Source organism: Pantherophis guttatus, chromosome 4 (genome assembly GCF_059756535.1).
Source record: "Pantherophis guttatus breed Tessera chromosome 4, ASM5975653v1, whole genome shotgun sequence".
Lineage (NCBI taxonomy): Eukaryota > Metazoa > Chordata > Lepidosauria > Squamata > Colubridae > Pantherophis > Pantherophis guttatus.
Window position 1 is genome coordinate 12,737,589 of NC_142066.1, and position 14,104 is coordinate 12,751,692.

Sequence of the window (14,104 nt, forward strand, 5' to 3'; positions counted from 1 at the left end):
ATGGATGGATGGATGGATGGATGGATGTAGATGTAGATGTAGATGTAGATGTAGATGTAGATGTAGATGTAGATAGATAGATAGATAGATAGATAGATAGATAGATAGATAGACAGACAGACAGACAGACAGACAGACAGACAGACAGACAGACAGACAGACAGACAGACAAACGGGTGGATTAAAATCAATGATTTTTTTAAAAAAATAAAAAAAATGGATTTTTTTTATTTAAATCGGATTTTTTTGATTTTTATCGAATTTATTTTAATAAAAAACTTTTGGGGTAAAAATCTATCATAAGATAGTTTTCTATTTAAGATACATAAATAATTTAGTTTATTCAGCATGAAATGGAGCTTAGTTATGTAGCAGGAGGCTGTATATTCTGCAACCCTGGGACTATCGGTGAGTCAACAGCGGGTCAAAGGAGTAGCAGAGATGACAGTTGCTCTTTAAAAATTATGATTTAAATCGAGTTGATTTAAATCAAGCCTTTTTACTAGTGATTTAAATCATGATTTAAATTGTGATTTAAATCAACTCGATTTAAATCAAATCCACCCTGATAGACAGACAGACAGACAGACAGACACACACACACACACACACACATATCAGGGGTGAAATTCAGCCAGTTCTAACCAGATTGCACGATACGGTAGGGCCAACTGTGTGACGCCCCACCCACCCACGCGGACATCACGTGCGAACCAGTAGGGAAGGTAAGTGAATTTCACCTGACACACACACATATACACACACATACACACATATACACATAGATACACACACACACACACACACACACATGTGTGTGTGTGTGTGTGTGTATACAGACCAGAGTACACAAACACGAACTGGCTGTCCGACGCAAGGAACAGCGCTCCCAGATCTGAACGCATATGAAGGAGCCCAACCACACATTTGATTTTCAAGAAGCTGAGGATATTGCCCATGATAGGACTAAAGGAGGACGCCTACTAAAACAAGACTGGTTCTCCAATAACAATTTCATCAACAGGCATATCGAAGTGCCACTGGCCTACCAGGCTTTGAGACACCAGGAAAGACCCTGCAGGATGAGCAGAGACGGCTTTCCGTCAGGGAGCAGAGACCAATGGCACCCACCCACCCCCGCCTCTGAGCATACAGACTCAGCCTGTGAAAGCATAGTCAGTCCTATATACATACATACATACATACGTATAATATATATTCTTACTTTTCGTAAGTTTTATGTGTGTTTTTCTTTTAGCCAGGTTTTTCCTACGTAACCAAGATTTTTCTACAGCCCTAGCTCAGTGGAGTCACATCTACTCGATTCTGGGCTTTTTTCTTCTGGCAGCCAGCAGGCCCTATGCTGCCTAGTGAGAGATTTATATAGATCTATTTCTGGCTCGTTAGCCATCATCAGTAAGCCACACCCACATCTCATGTATCCTCCCTGTAAAGGTACAATATCTATTTTCTTACTTTTCGTAGGTTTTACGTGTGTTTTTCTTTTAGCCAGGTTTTTCCTACGTAACCAAGATTTTTCTACAGCCCTAGCTCAGTGGAGTCACATTCATTCGATTCTGGGCTTTTTTCTTCTGGCAGCCAGCAGGCCCTATGCTGCCTAGTGAGAGACTTATATAGATCTATTTCTGGCTCATTAGCCATCATCAGTAAGCCACACCCACATCTCATGTATCCTCCCTGTAAAGATACAATATCTATTTTCTTACTTTTCGTAGGTTTTATGTGTGTTTTTCTTTTAGCCAGGTTTTTCCAACGTAACCAAGATTTTTCTACAGCCCTCTCACTAGGCAGCATAGGGCAGCATAGGGCCTGCTGGCTGCCAGAAGAAAAAAGCCCAGAATCAGGTTATATACTATAGAGTATATAACACTATATATATATATATAGTGTTTTTCTATCGAAGCACCTGGTCTACCCCAATATGGGAGGGAGCATACTGCTTCCCTTTCGCCTTTCAGCTCCAATCCAGGAGCCCTCAGGCAGTCGCTTTCACGACAAACTATTTTATACTTCATTTCTATAACCTGAATGTTTTTGACTTTCACCATTTCGGGGAAAGGAGGTTGAACTCCAGTCCTCCCTTAACGACCCGTCACTTAATAGTGACTGTTCAAAGCTTTAATGGTCCCTCCTCAGAGTTGTTTTATTTATTTATTTAGAAAATGTATATAAATTGATTTTAAATCTCCTCAGAGTGATTCATTCATTTATTCATTCATTTATAATATTTATATAAGTTTAAATTGATATTTAAAGTTGTAAATTTAAATGACTCCTCAGAGTGATTTAATCCTTTAGAATATTTCTATAAATTTAAATTTATTTTGCTGCTTACTCGCACATGGCGACTCAAGGCGGCTTACCATAAGACATAAGAGCACGGTATAAAAGAAATAAAAATAATAAAAAATATTTTAAAAAATAATAAAATAATAACCCCAACCCCATCCTGGCAACAACACACATTCATACCAGCCATTTTATAGGCTCCATCCTGCTCTGGATAATTAAAACCTGGTTCCAGAGTTCTGACAGTGACAAACACACATACACACACTCGTTGTCATGTAATCATATTTTGGGCACTTAGCACGTGACCCACATGTATGGTCATCTGCGTGTTGTGTGGTCATGTGACCACAATTTTTGGCATTTTTTAAAAAAACCAGTTTCCGGCATTAATTTCTGGCAAAAAAACCCTCCCATTGAAGAAAATGGGTTTGCTTAACAACTGCAAGCATTGTTTGTGTAACGACTACAGAGCTCACTTAATGACTGCAGTGCTTTTAACAACCGGGGGGAGGGGGGCAGTTGCAAAACCACATGGTGATCCGCTTAATGACTGACATGACTGAAATTCCTGGCTCAATATCAGTCGTAAGTCGAGGACGACTTGCAGTGAGCTTCAAGGCAGAGATATGAATCCAAGTCTCTCAGCTTGATGCTTTATTTTGAAGAGGACACCACAATCCATTATATGAGCGGCCGCAGGTGGCCTAGAGGTAAAGACGCTCGCTTTGCACTCAGAAGGTTGAGAGTTCAATCCCAGGCAGCAATATAGGTTTCTCTATCAGGGCGTAAAGAGAAAATATCTGCTGCAAACTCCGCATAGGCGTCAGGAAGGGCATCCGGCCAGTAAATGCTCAACTCTATTCAGTCACCCCAATCCCATCCCAAAGCAAGGTATTAAGGTAAAGTTTCCCCTCGCACATATGTGCTAGTTGTTCCTGACTCTAGGGGGCGGTGCTCATCTCCATTTCAAAACTAAAGAGCCAGCGCTGTCCGAAGACGTCTCCGTGGTCATGTGGCCGGCATGACTAAATGCCAAAGGTGCACGGAACGCTGTTACCTTCCCACCAAAGGTGGTCCCTATTTTTCTACTTGCATTTTTTTTTACGTGCTTTCGAACTGCTAGGTTGGCAGAAGCTGGGACAAGGAACGGGAGCTCACCCCGTCACGCGGCACTAAGGATTCGAACCGCTGAACTGCCAACCTTTCGATCGACAAGCTCAGCGTCTTAGCCACTTACACGGTGGTAAATAGGGGGGAAAAGCTACAATCCATTATATGAGTCCCAAAGTGGCACCATTGCTCAGAGCAGAGCTGTGGCCTCCTTCCTTCCCCAGCTGTGTCTAGCAACTGTACAAGTGTGTGGACAATGCATGCACATCTGCACACGAATGCAAACCTCTGCAAAGGTCAGCTGATCAGCCAGAAAGGGGGTCCTTCCACGCACGGACACAAATAGTGGCAAGATGTGTGCAACAGAGTCTTCCTTCTTTATCTCTGGCCCGTTCTTTCTCTATCTGATTTTCGGTGGGAAAGAGGAAAACAATGAAGGACTTATGCTTCACGACTTGCGGTTTCACACAATAAAGCACAAGTTGTCCCTACGGCTTTCAGGCATGGCAGGCATACAAATGAATTCCATTCTCAGTTTGTACATGCAAATGCTGAGCTCAAGACTGGGAGGGAAGGAGGGAGAGAGGGAAGAGGAGGGAGAGAAAGGAAGAAAGGAAGGAAGGAAGGAAGGAAGGAAGGAAGGAAGGAAGGAGGGAGGGAGGGAAGGATCAGAGAGAATGAAGGGAGAGAGGATCAGAGAGAAGGATGGATGGAAGAATGGATGGATGGATGGATGGATAGATGAGTGGGTAGATGGAGGGGAGGGAGGGGGAAAGGATTGGAGAATGAAGAGAGAGGATCAGAGAGAAGGATGAATGGATGGATGATGGAGGGAGGGAGGGAGGAAAGGGAGGGGGAAAGGAAGGATGGATGAGAGAATGAAGGGAGGGAGGATAAGAGAGAAGGATGGAGGGAGGGAAGGGAGGGAGAGGGAGAGAGGGAGAAAGGAAGGAAGGGTGGATGAGAGAATGAAGGGAGAGAGGATTAGAGAGAAGGAGGGAGGGAGGGGAGGGGGAAAGAAAGGAAGGAAGGAAGGATGGATGAGATAATGAAGGGAGAGAGAATCAGAGAGAAGGATCGAGGGAGGGAGGGAAGAGAATGGGATTGAGGGGGGAAGGAAGGAAGGAAGGAAGGAAGGAAGGAAGGAAGGAAGGAAGGAAGGAAGGAAGGAAGGAAGGATCAGAGAGAATGAAGGGAGGGAGGATCCGAGAGATGGATGGATGGAAGGAAGTTAAGATTCACTATTTTTAAAAAGAAGCAATTAACCAGTGCAGCTGAACATACAGGTAGTCCCCAGCCTACATCCACAAATGAGACCAGCATTCTTGTTGCTAAGAAAGGCAGCTGTTAAGTGAGCTCTACTCAGTTTTATGTTATTTTTTGAAACAACTGTTCAGAAAATCATTGCGGTTGTTAAGTGAGTCACCCTGTCGTTAAGCAAATCTGGCTTCCCCCCATTGACTGTTTGTCAGGAGCTGGCTGGGAAGGCCCCAAAATGACAATCACATATCCCAAATGTTGCAATTTTTGTAAAGACAGGTCGCCCTCGACTTGCGACCACGACTGAGCCCAAAAATGAGGTGGCCAAGACATTTGGCTAAGTGAGTTTTGTCCCATTTGATGACCTTCCTTGCCACAGTTGTTAAGTGAATCACTGCAGTCACATGGTTGTTAAGTGAATCCGGCTTCCCACATCGACTTTCTTGTCAGAAGTTCCCAAAAGGGGATTGCAAAACTCCGAGACACTGTGACGATCATAAATACGAGTCAGTTGCCAAGGAACGTCTGACAGAGGTGGTATTCAGCCGGTTCGTGCCGGTTCGTGTGAACCGGTAGTGGAAATTGTGGGTGCTGGCTCTATGCTGTAACTATTTTGAGGCTGGGCGCGTGTGCAGAAGGCACGCAAGCGAGCAAAGCACATGCGCAGAAGTCCGGGCGCATGTGCGGAAACCCCACTGCTGATGTCTGAATTTTGGTCACGTGACTATAGGGATGCCACAAGGGTCTCAAGATTGAAAAACCGTCACTTTTTTCAGTGTCGTAACTTCAAACGGTCACTAAAATAAACTGTTGTAAGTCAAGGACTTTCCTGTACACGCCAGTTGCCAAGCACCCAAATTTGGATCTCCTGACTGGGGAGTTGCTACAACGGTCTTAAAGTGGGCATCCGTTACTTTTTTCAGGGCTGTTGTAACTCTGAACGAGAAGTAAACACATGGTTGTAACTTGCAGTGGTGGGATTCAAATAATTTAACAACCGGTTCTCTGCCCTAATGACTGGCTGGGTGGGCGGGGCCATGGTGGGCGTGGCCAGGGGGTGCGACAGGCAGCACTCGGCCTCCTGTACCCCCCTGGGAGCAAAAACGGGCCACATAGAGGGAACACGCCACCCCCACCCCCCCACCCACCCCGCGGCCTGTTTTGGGCCTAGTAGGTGTCTCTGCAGTCTCCTGGGAGTGAAAATGAGCCACGGAGGGGTGGGGGGGAGTGCCGCACCCTCCCGCGGCTCATTTTGGACACAGTAGGCCTCTCTGCAGCCTCCTGGGAGTGAAAACAGGCCATGGGGGGGTGCCGCACCTCACCGTGCTCCATTTTGGGCCTAGTAGGCCTCCCTGAACTTATCTGGGAGCCAAAATGGGGCGCGTGGAGACTCCTGAAAGGGGCGGGGAAGGGAGGGCCGGTGGCAGCCAGCAATTTAACTACTGGTTCGCCCGAACTGGCCCAAATCGACTGAATCTCACCACTGGTTGTAAGTAGAGGATAACTTCTATTGCAAATGACATGTATCTACCTCCTGTGCCTATCATGGACTAGATAAAAGATTACATTAAAACTAAGTTTCTCCCCTTCTAAAATCAATCCAAGCATGCACCAAAGAGAGAACCACCCGGCCAGCTAGCCAGGAGTAAAAACAAGGCTACACTGTTACAAACTCCGAGCAAGGGCCAAACTGAAAAGTTGAACGACCGATTCTCTAATTTCTGACGAATCATTTCTGAGTCCTTTGTCCTTGGAGTTAAAGAGTCAATGTGAACACACAGGAGATTGTTTTACACTGTAAGGGAGCCATTTGCCGCAAGTCAACCCTTAATCCCTCCCTTCTAATTCCCTAACCATTTCTAGATCTTGACTATTTATTAACATGCCTGAATATAAAAGTTTCCTTTTTATTCAGTATGAAATTATCTCACATATCTTGACATCTGATCCGAAGCAGCTCAAAAACGTTTTGGACCTAACTAGCATCTATCATCATCATCATCATCATCATCATCATCATCATCATCATCATCATCATTAAATCTTTAGTGAGATTCACAGCCTTTGAGGCTGGTTAATAGCTCAGCAGCTCGAGTCCTAACCAAGGACCTAGGAACTGTTAAGGTATCGTCGGAGGATGTAAGCTCTTCCGAGTAAGGTGGTTTTTTGTAGAGTCAAAATGTTCAAGTCCGGCAAATTTAGAATTTCTAAATAGCGGAGTAGCCCTTTGGGTATTGCTCCAAGGGCTCCAATTACAATCGGGACAACACACAATTTCTTTTTCCACAGTCGCTCAACTTCAATTTCCAAGTCCCGGTACTTTGTGATTTTTTTCTTGCTGCTTATCTTCAATCCGTGCATCACCAGGTATTGCAATGTCAATGAACCATACTTTTTTCTTTTCAACTATTGTTATGTCAGGTGTGTTGTGGACCAAGTGCCTGTCAGTCTGAATGGCCCTTTGGGTATTGCTCCAAGGGCTCCAATTATTGTTGTTGTTGTTGTTGTTGTTGTTGTTGTTGTTATTATTGTTTTTGTTTACTTTATTCATTAAACATGAACTGAACTGAACATTCAAAAATGCATTACAAATACCATTGACTCAGGGGTGAAATCTACATTTTTTCGCTGCCGTTCAATGGGTGTGGCTTGGTGGGCGTGGAAGGGGAAGGATACTGCAAAATCTCCATTCCCTCCCCACTCTGGGGCCAGCCAGAGGTGGTATTTGCCGTTTCTCTGAACTACTCAAAATTTCCGCTATCGGTTCTTCAGAACCTGTCAGAACCTGCTGGATTTCACCCCTGCATTGACTGGTGCTAATAGTTGATACGGGTTGCTGCCAGCGTCCTAGGTATCAACCGAGTATCTTCTTAAGATGTACGATGTTCCAAGTAGCGCAGTTTTTTGCAGTTCCACTGGTGTTATTGCAGGAAGCTGCAATTTGTTGGTGTATCTTATAAAATTCTTGGACATGGTACCAAGTGCCCCGATGACAATGGGTATCACCGTTACATGTTTCATCCATAGCCGTGTAGTTTCGATGGCCAGGTCGCGATATTTCATGATTTTTTCCAGTTCTTTTTCTTTGACTCTGGCACCTCCTGGTACCGCGATGTCAATAAATTGTGCATTTCGGTTTTCAACAACTGTGATATCTGGCGTGTTGTGTTCCAAGTGACAATCCGTCTGTATTCAAAAGTCCCACAAGATCTTCAGCTTCTCATTTTCTATAACTTTTTCCACGTTATGTTCCCATGACTTTTTGGATACAAGAAAGTCATATTTTTTACATAATGACCAGTGGATTAATTTAGCAACTTGCTCATGTCTAGCTTTGTAATCAGTTAGTGCAATTTTGCTGCATTCACATATTAAATGTGAAACTGTTTCGACTTTGTTGTTGCAAAGTCGGCAGTTTGGATTGTTGGTGGATTTTTTTATCTTTGCTTTCATGGCATTAGTTTGTACTGCTTGTTCTTGAGCAGCCAGTATTAAACCTTCCGTTTCTTTCTTGATGGTTCCCATCTTAAGCCATGCCCATGTAAAGTTGTCATCACATTTTCCTTCAATGTTGCTGTTATTATTATTATCTCTTTTATTCATTAAACATGAAACTCAGTCAACTGAACATTTAAAAATGTGTCACAAATACGAGTGACTGGTGCTAATGGTTGATACGGGTTGCTGCCAACGTCCTACGTAATTATTACTATTATTATTGTTGTTGTTGTTGTTGTTGTTGTTATCATTATTATTGTTATTATTATACTTTTATTCATTAAACATGAAACTCAGTCAACTGAACATTTAAAGATGTATCACAAATATTCACTGGCACTGATGATTGACACGAGTTGCTGCCAGCATCCTAGGTAATTATTACTATAATTATAATAATAATTATTATAATCATCACACAGTCAGCCAGATGTCCAGACTGGGTTTGGCATTTTTGTCTGCCTATCAAGTCCTTACCAAGGACTTGGCATAGGCAAATCTGGATGTTTGATGGTGGTTACAGATTATCATCGCAGGACCGAAGCTGTTCCAAGTAAAGCGCCTTCTGCAATTGACTGATGGCAAATTTGTCAATGCCTATTATTGTTGTTGTTGTTGTTGTTGTTATGTAGAAAAACAGAATTAAAGAGTTGGAAGGGACCTTGGAGGTCTTCTAGTCTAACTCCTGACCAAGCAGGAAACCCTATGGCAGTGTTGGCAAACCTTTGAGGCACCGAGTGCCAAAACAGGAGCACACGTGCAAACATGCGGTAGAGCACCGAAAACCGGAAGAGAAGCTCCCTGGCGGGCATGCGCGGGGGCGCCAGAAAATGGAAGAAAAGCTGAGCTTCCAGTTTCCAGCGTGCGCATGTGCGCCAGTCACCTGGTCTTCCAGTTTCTGGCACATATGCGCACGTGAAGATTAGTTGGCCAGTGCACATTCGCCTGCCAGGAACCAGAAGCTCAGTTTTCCGGCACGCGCATGCGCGCCAGGAAGCTGCTCTTCCAGTTTTCGGCACTCCCACACATGCGAAGACCAGCTGGCCAGCACGCATCTGCTCCAGAAACCGGAAGACCGGGAACCGAGGAAGAGCAACGGGAGGAGGCTGGCATGCCCGAAGAAATGGCTCTGTGTGCCATTTCAGGTACTTGTGCCATAGGTTCACCATCTCGGCAAATGCCTGTCCAATCTCTTATTAAAAACCTCCACCTGCAACTTCTGAAGGCAAGCTATTATTATAATAATATAATATTATTATAATCTATAGGAATAATAGAATAACAGAGTTGGAAGGGACCTTGGAGATCTTCTAGTCCTGTGATGGCGAACCTATGGCACGTTTGCCACAGGTGGCACACGGAGCCATATCTGTGGGCACACAAGCGTTACCCTAGCTCAGCTACAGCGTGCCCGCCCGTGCCAGCCAATTGATTTTCAGGCCTTCCGGGCCCAACAGAAGTCAGGAAATGGGCCATTTCCAGCCTCCAGAGGGCCTCCGGGGGAGGAGGCCATTTTTGCCCTCCCCAGGCTCCAAGAATGCCTCTGGAGCCTGGGGAGGGCGAAAAACAGGTCTAGTGGGCCCACCAGTAACCTTTTTGCCATCGCGTGCCAAAAGCGGGGGGAGCGCAGGGGGGCATTGAATTATGGGTGTGGGCACGCACACATGCAATCCTCCCCCCACATCCCCCCACTTTTGGCACGCGACGGCAAAAAGGTTAGCCATCACTGTTCTAGTCTAACCCCTAGCTCAGGCAGGAAACCCTATACAAGTGATGGCTAACCTTTTTGCCATCGCGTGCCAGGAGGGGGGGGCGGGGGAGGGTCGCACGCTCACGTGCCCACACGCATGCGTGCGCAACCCTCTCCCCCCCGCTCCTGGAACATGATGGCCTGGTAGGCCCATTTTTCTTTCTTACCTGGTTCCAGATCCTCTCTGTGTATCTGGGAAGGGCGAAAACAGCCTTTCCCACTCCCTTGGAGGCCCTACGGAGGCTGAAAGGGCCCATTTCCCAACTCTCGGTGGGACAGGAAGTTACATTTTTTGCTGTCCCCAGCCTCCAGAACCTCTCTAGGAGTCTGTAGGAGCCTCTCTAGGAGTCTGTAGGAGCCTCTCTAGGGGTCTCTGGCCCTATCACGGCCCTATACCATTTCAGACAAACGGTTGCCCAATCTTTTCTTTAAAACCTCCAGCGTTGTAGCACCCATAACTTCTGGAGGTAAGCAGTTCCACAGATTAATTGTTCTGTCAAGAAATTTCTCCTTAATTCTAGGTTGGTGCTCTCCTTGATCAGTTCCCATCTGTTATTTCTTGTCCTAAAGTCTGGCGTTTTGGAAAACAGCTTGACTGTCTCTTCTTTGTGGCAGCCCCTCAAATATTGGAACACGCGGCTATCCTATCACCCGCAGTCCTTCTTTTCATTATACTAGACATATATACCCAATTCCTGCAATTCCTAATTATTGATTTGTATCCCACTTTTATTATTTTTTACAAAGAACTCAAGGGGCCCAACATTATCGAACCCACCTTCCTCCTCCTATTTTCCCCATCACAACAACCCTGTGAGATTTTAAAACCATGTTGTTGTTGTTGTTGTTAGTTGCGAAGTCGTGTCTGGCCCATCGCGACCCCATGGACAACTTTCCTCCAATCCTTCCTGTCCTCTACCATCCTCTGGAGTCCATTTAAGCTCACACCGACTGCTTCAGTGACTCCATCCAGCCTCATTCTCTGTCATCCCCTTCTTCTTTTGCCCTCAATCGTTCCCAGCATTAGGCTCTTCTCCAGTGAGTCCTTCCTTCCCATTAGGTGGCCAAAGTATTTGAGTTTCATCTTCAGGATTTGGCCTTCTAAAGAGCAGTCAGGGTTGATCTCCTCTAGGACTGACCAGTTTGCTTGTCTTGCAGTCCAAGGGACTCGCAGGAGTCTTCTCCAGCACCAGAGTTCAAAGGCCTCAATTCTTTGGTGTTCAGCCTTCCTTATGGTCCAACTTTCACAGCCATACATTGCAACTGGGAAAACTATAGCCTTGACTATACACACTTTTGTTGGCTGGGTGGTCTCTGCTTTTTAGTAAGCTATCTAGATTTGCCATGGCTTTCCTCCCCAGGAGCGTCTTTTAATCTCTTGGCTGCAGTCCCCATCTGCGGTGATCTTGGAGCCCAGGAAAATAAAATCACTACCTTGATTGATTTATTGTTTCCTGGTTGCTTATTTGTTCCCTATGACTATCATTAAGCGTTGTACCTTATGATTCTTGATGAACGTAATTTTTCTTTTATGTACACTGAGAGCATATGCACCAAGACAAATTCCTTGGGTGTCCAATCACTTGGCCAATAAAAATTCTATTCTATTTTATTCTACCTCCATTTCTTCCCCATCTATTTGCCAGGAATTGAGAGGGCGGGATGGCCACGATCTTAGTTTTAAAACCATACCTCAGTTTAACCTTAGTTAAAAGGCGCGCAACTTGGGCGTCCTCCTGGATTCACGGCTGTCTTTAGAAGAGCACTTGACGGCCATGACCGGGAGGATTTTTCATCAGGTTCGCCTGATTCACCAATTGCGTCCCTTTCTGGATCGGGACTCGTTACGCACGGTCACTCATGCCCTTGTTACCTCCCGCCTGGACTATTGCAATGCTCTCTACATGGGGCTCCCCTTGAGGAGCACCCGGAGGCTCCAACTGGCGCAGAGTGCAGCCGCACGGGTGGTAATGGGAGCGACATGGCGTTCCCATGTAACACCTCTCCTGCGCGAGCTGCACTGGCTCCCGGTGGTCTTCTGGGTGCACTTCAAGGTTTTGGTTACCACCTTTAAAGCGCTCCATGGCTTAGGGTACTTGCGGGACTGCCTACTACCACCAATAGCCTCCCACCGGCCGGTACGCTCCCATAGAGAGGGGCTCCTCCGGGTGCCGTCAGCCAAACAATGCCGACTGGCGGCCTCCAGGGGGAGAGGCTTCTCTGTGGGGGCACCTACTATCTGGAACGAGCTCCCCCCAGAGATACGGAGGATCCCGGATCTGCGCACCTTCCGCCGCGCTTTAAAGACCTTATTATTTCACCAGGCGGGCCTGGCCTAATTTTCTCCCTCTTTCATAAAAGATTTTTAATTTTTAAATATCTTTTAGTATTTTATACATTCAATTTTAAAATTGGTTTTAAATAGTTTGGGGTTTTAAATTTGTCGGAGCCAAAATTATTTAATTTGATTTTATTCTACTTTTAAATTTTGTTTGTATGTGTTTTATTGTTTGGCTGTGCACCGCCCTGAGTCCTTCGGGAGTAGGGGGGTATAGAAATTAAATCAAATAAATAAATAAATAAATAAAAACCATACGCAACATTATACAGGCCTCTGAGAATACTTGGAGCATTTCCTCCCTTTCACTGAGTACTGTATGGCAACTCCCCAGCCGTAAAACTGGCTTTAAAAGAGCTGCAATCATCACTTCTCAGTTTGGGTTTGACTTTTTCCCTTAGAAATGAATCCGGCCTGGTTTTCAGAAATGCCAGCCGGTTTCGCCTAAGGCTTGGGCGGAGGGACCAGCAGATCCTAAAATATTTTTCCTCCATTTTATTTTTGTATTTAGCAAGGCAGAAAAGTCCCTGTCTCCATGGGAAGGAGAATCACAGCACATCCTAGCAACAAAAAATAATTTGTTAAGCAGTGCTTCAACTCATTTATTCAAATCCAGGGACCCAGATCCAAGCTAGCTGCCCTCCTTTCTTTGCCTTTTTAAAACTGTTTGGGCCTAGCTTTTGTTTCCGTTTTATTTCGTCCATGCCAGTCCCCAGCGCAGGCCTCTTCTTGGCACTTCCTAGAAGCTGGCATGGCAGAGGATAAAGCCGACTGCATTTCAATCTGCCTTCTTACCAACCTGCTTTTCACTGACAAAGGCAAGTCTTAATCCTCAACGCCCAGCATTACGGCTGAGAAATCAAATATGGGAGATTAGGAAAATTCTTCGAAGAAAGCATATTCGACTCCTTTTTTTTTTATAAAGTCTCAAAGCCTCCCGGGCAAATCTCCCCCAATTTTCACAAAAAGCCTGGGAGTTTGACACCCATCATAATAAATAACAATTATTATCGAGTCCTTCCGAAGCATCTGGCTTTTTCTTTTTTTTTTTTTTGTTTAATTTGATTTATATGCCACCCTTCTCCGGAGACTCAGGGCAGCTTACAGTGCGTTAAGCAATAGCCTTCATACTTTTGTATATTTTTATACAAAGTCAGCTTATTGCCCCCACAAACTGGGTCCTCAATTTACCTACCTTAGAAAGGATGGAAGGCTGAGTCAACCTTGAGCCTGGCAAGATTCGAACTTACTTTAATTGCAGACAGCTGGTGTTAAATTACAGTGCTTTTAGTCTGCAGAGCTATCCAGGCTCCAGGCTTTAGGCTAATGTTGTTTGATAATATTAAAGGTATTCATAGTTAGAACAATTAACCAGTGGAACGACTTGCCTCCAGAAGCTGTGGATGCTCCAACATTGGAGGCTTTTTTAAGAAGAGACTGGGCAACCATTTGTCTGAAGCGGTATAGTGTTTCCTGCCCGAGCGGGGAGCTAGACTAGAAGATCTCCAAGGCCCCTTCCAAATCTGTTATTCTGTATTGTCAGAGACTGTAAACTGTTCCAAGTAAAGCTGCCTTTTGCAATTGGCTGATGATTTTTGTCAATGCCCATAGTATTGAACATCTGATGTTCCAGATGTTTTAGGATCATCTCTCGCTTATTACAATTGGCATTTTTAAAACAGTAATTTTGTTCTCCCCATTTTTATAAATTGCTCAAGGCAGTGGGCACACCCCATACTCCTTCCTCCTTCTATTTTCCCCAACTGCAACAACAACAACAACCCTGTGAGGTGGAACTGGCTGAGAAGGAGTGGCCCAAAGTTACTCAGCTGGCT

At 45.0% G+C, this 14,104-nt stretch overlaps 1 protein-coding gene across 1 annotated transcript in view; it reads right to left on the reverse strand.

The window, feature by feature from the left end:
* ABHD4 (abhydrolase domain containing 4, N-acyl phospholipase B) overlaps positions 1-14,104 on the reverse strand; it is a 36,211-nt gene that overhangs the window by 19,166 nt on the left and 2,941 nt on the right. The window lies entirely within an intron of this gene.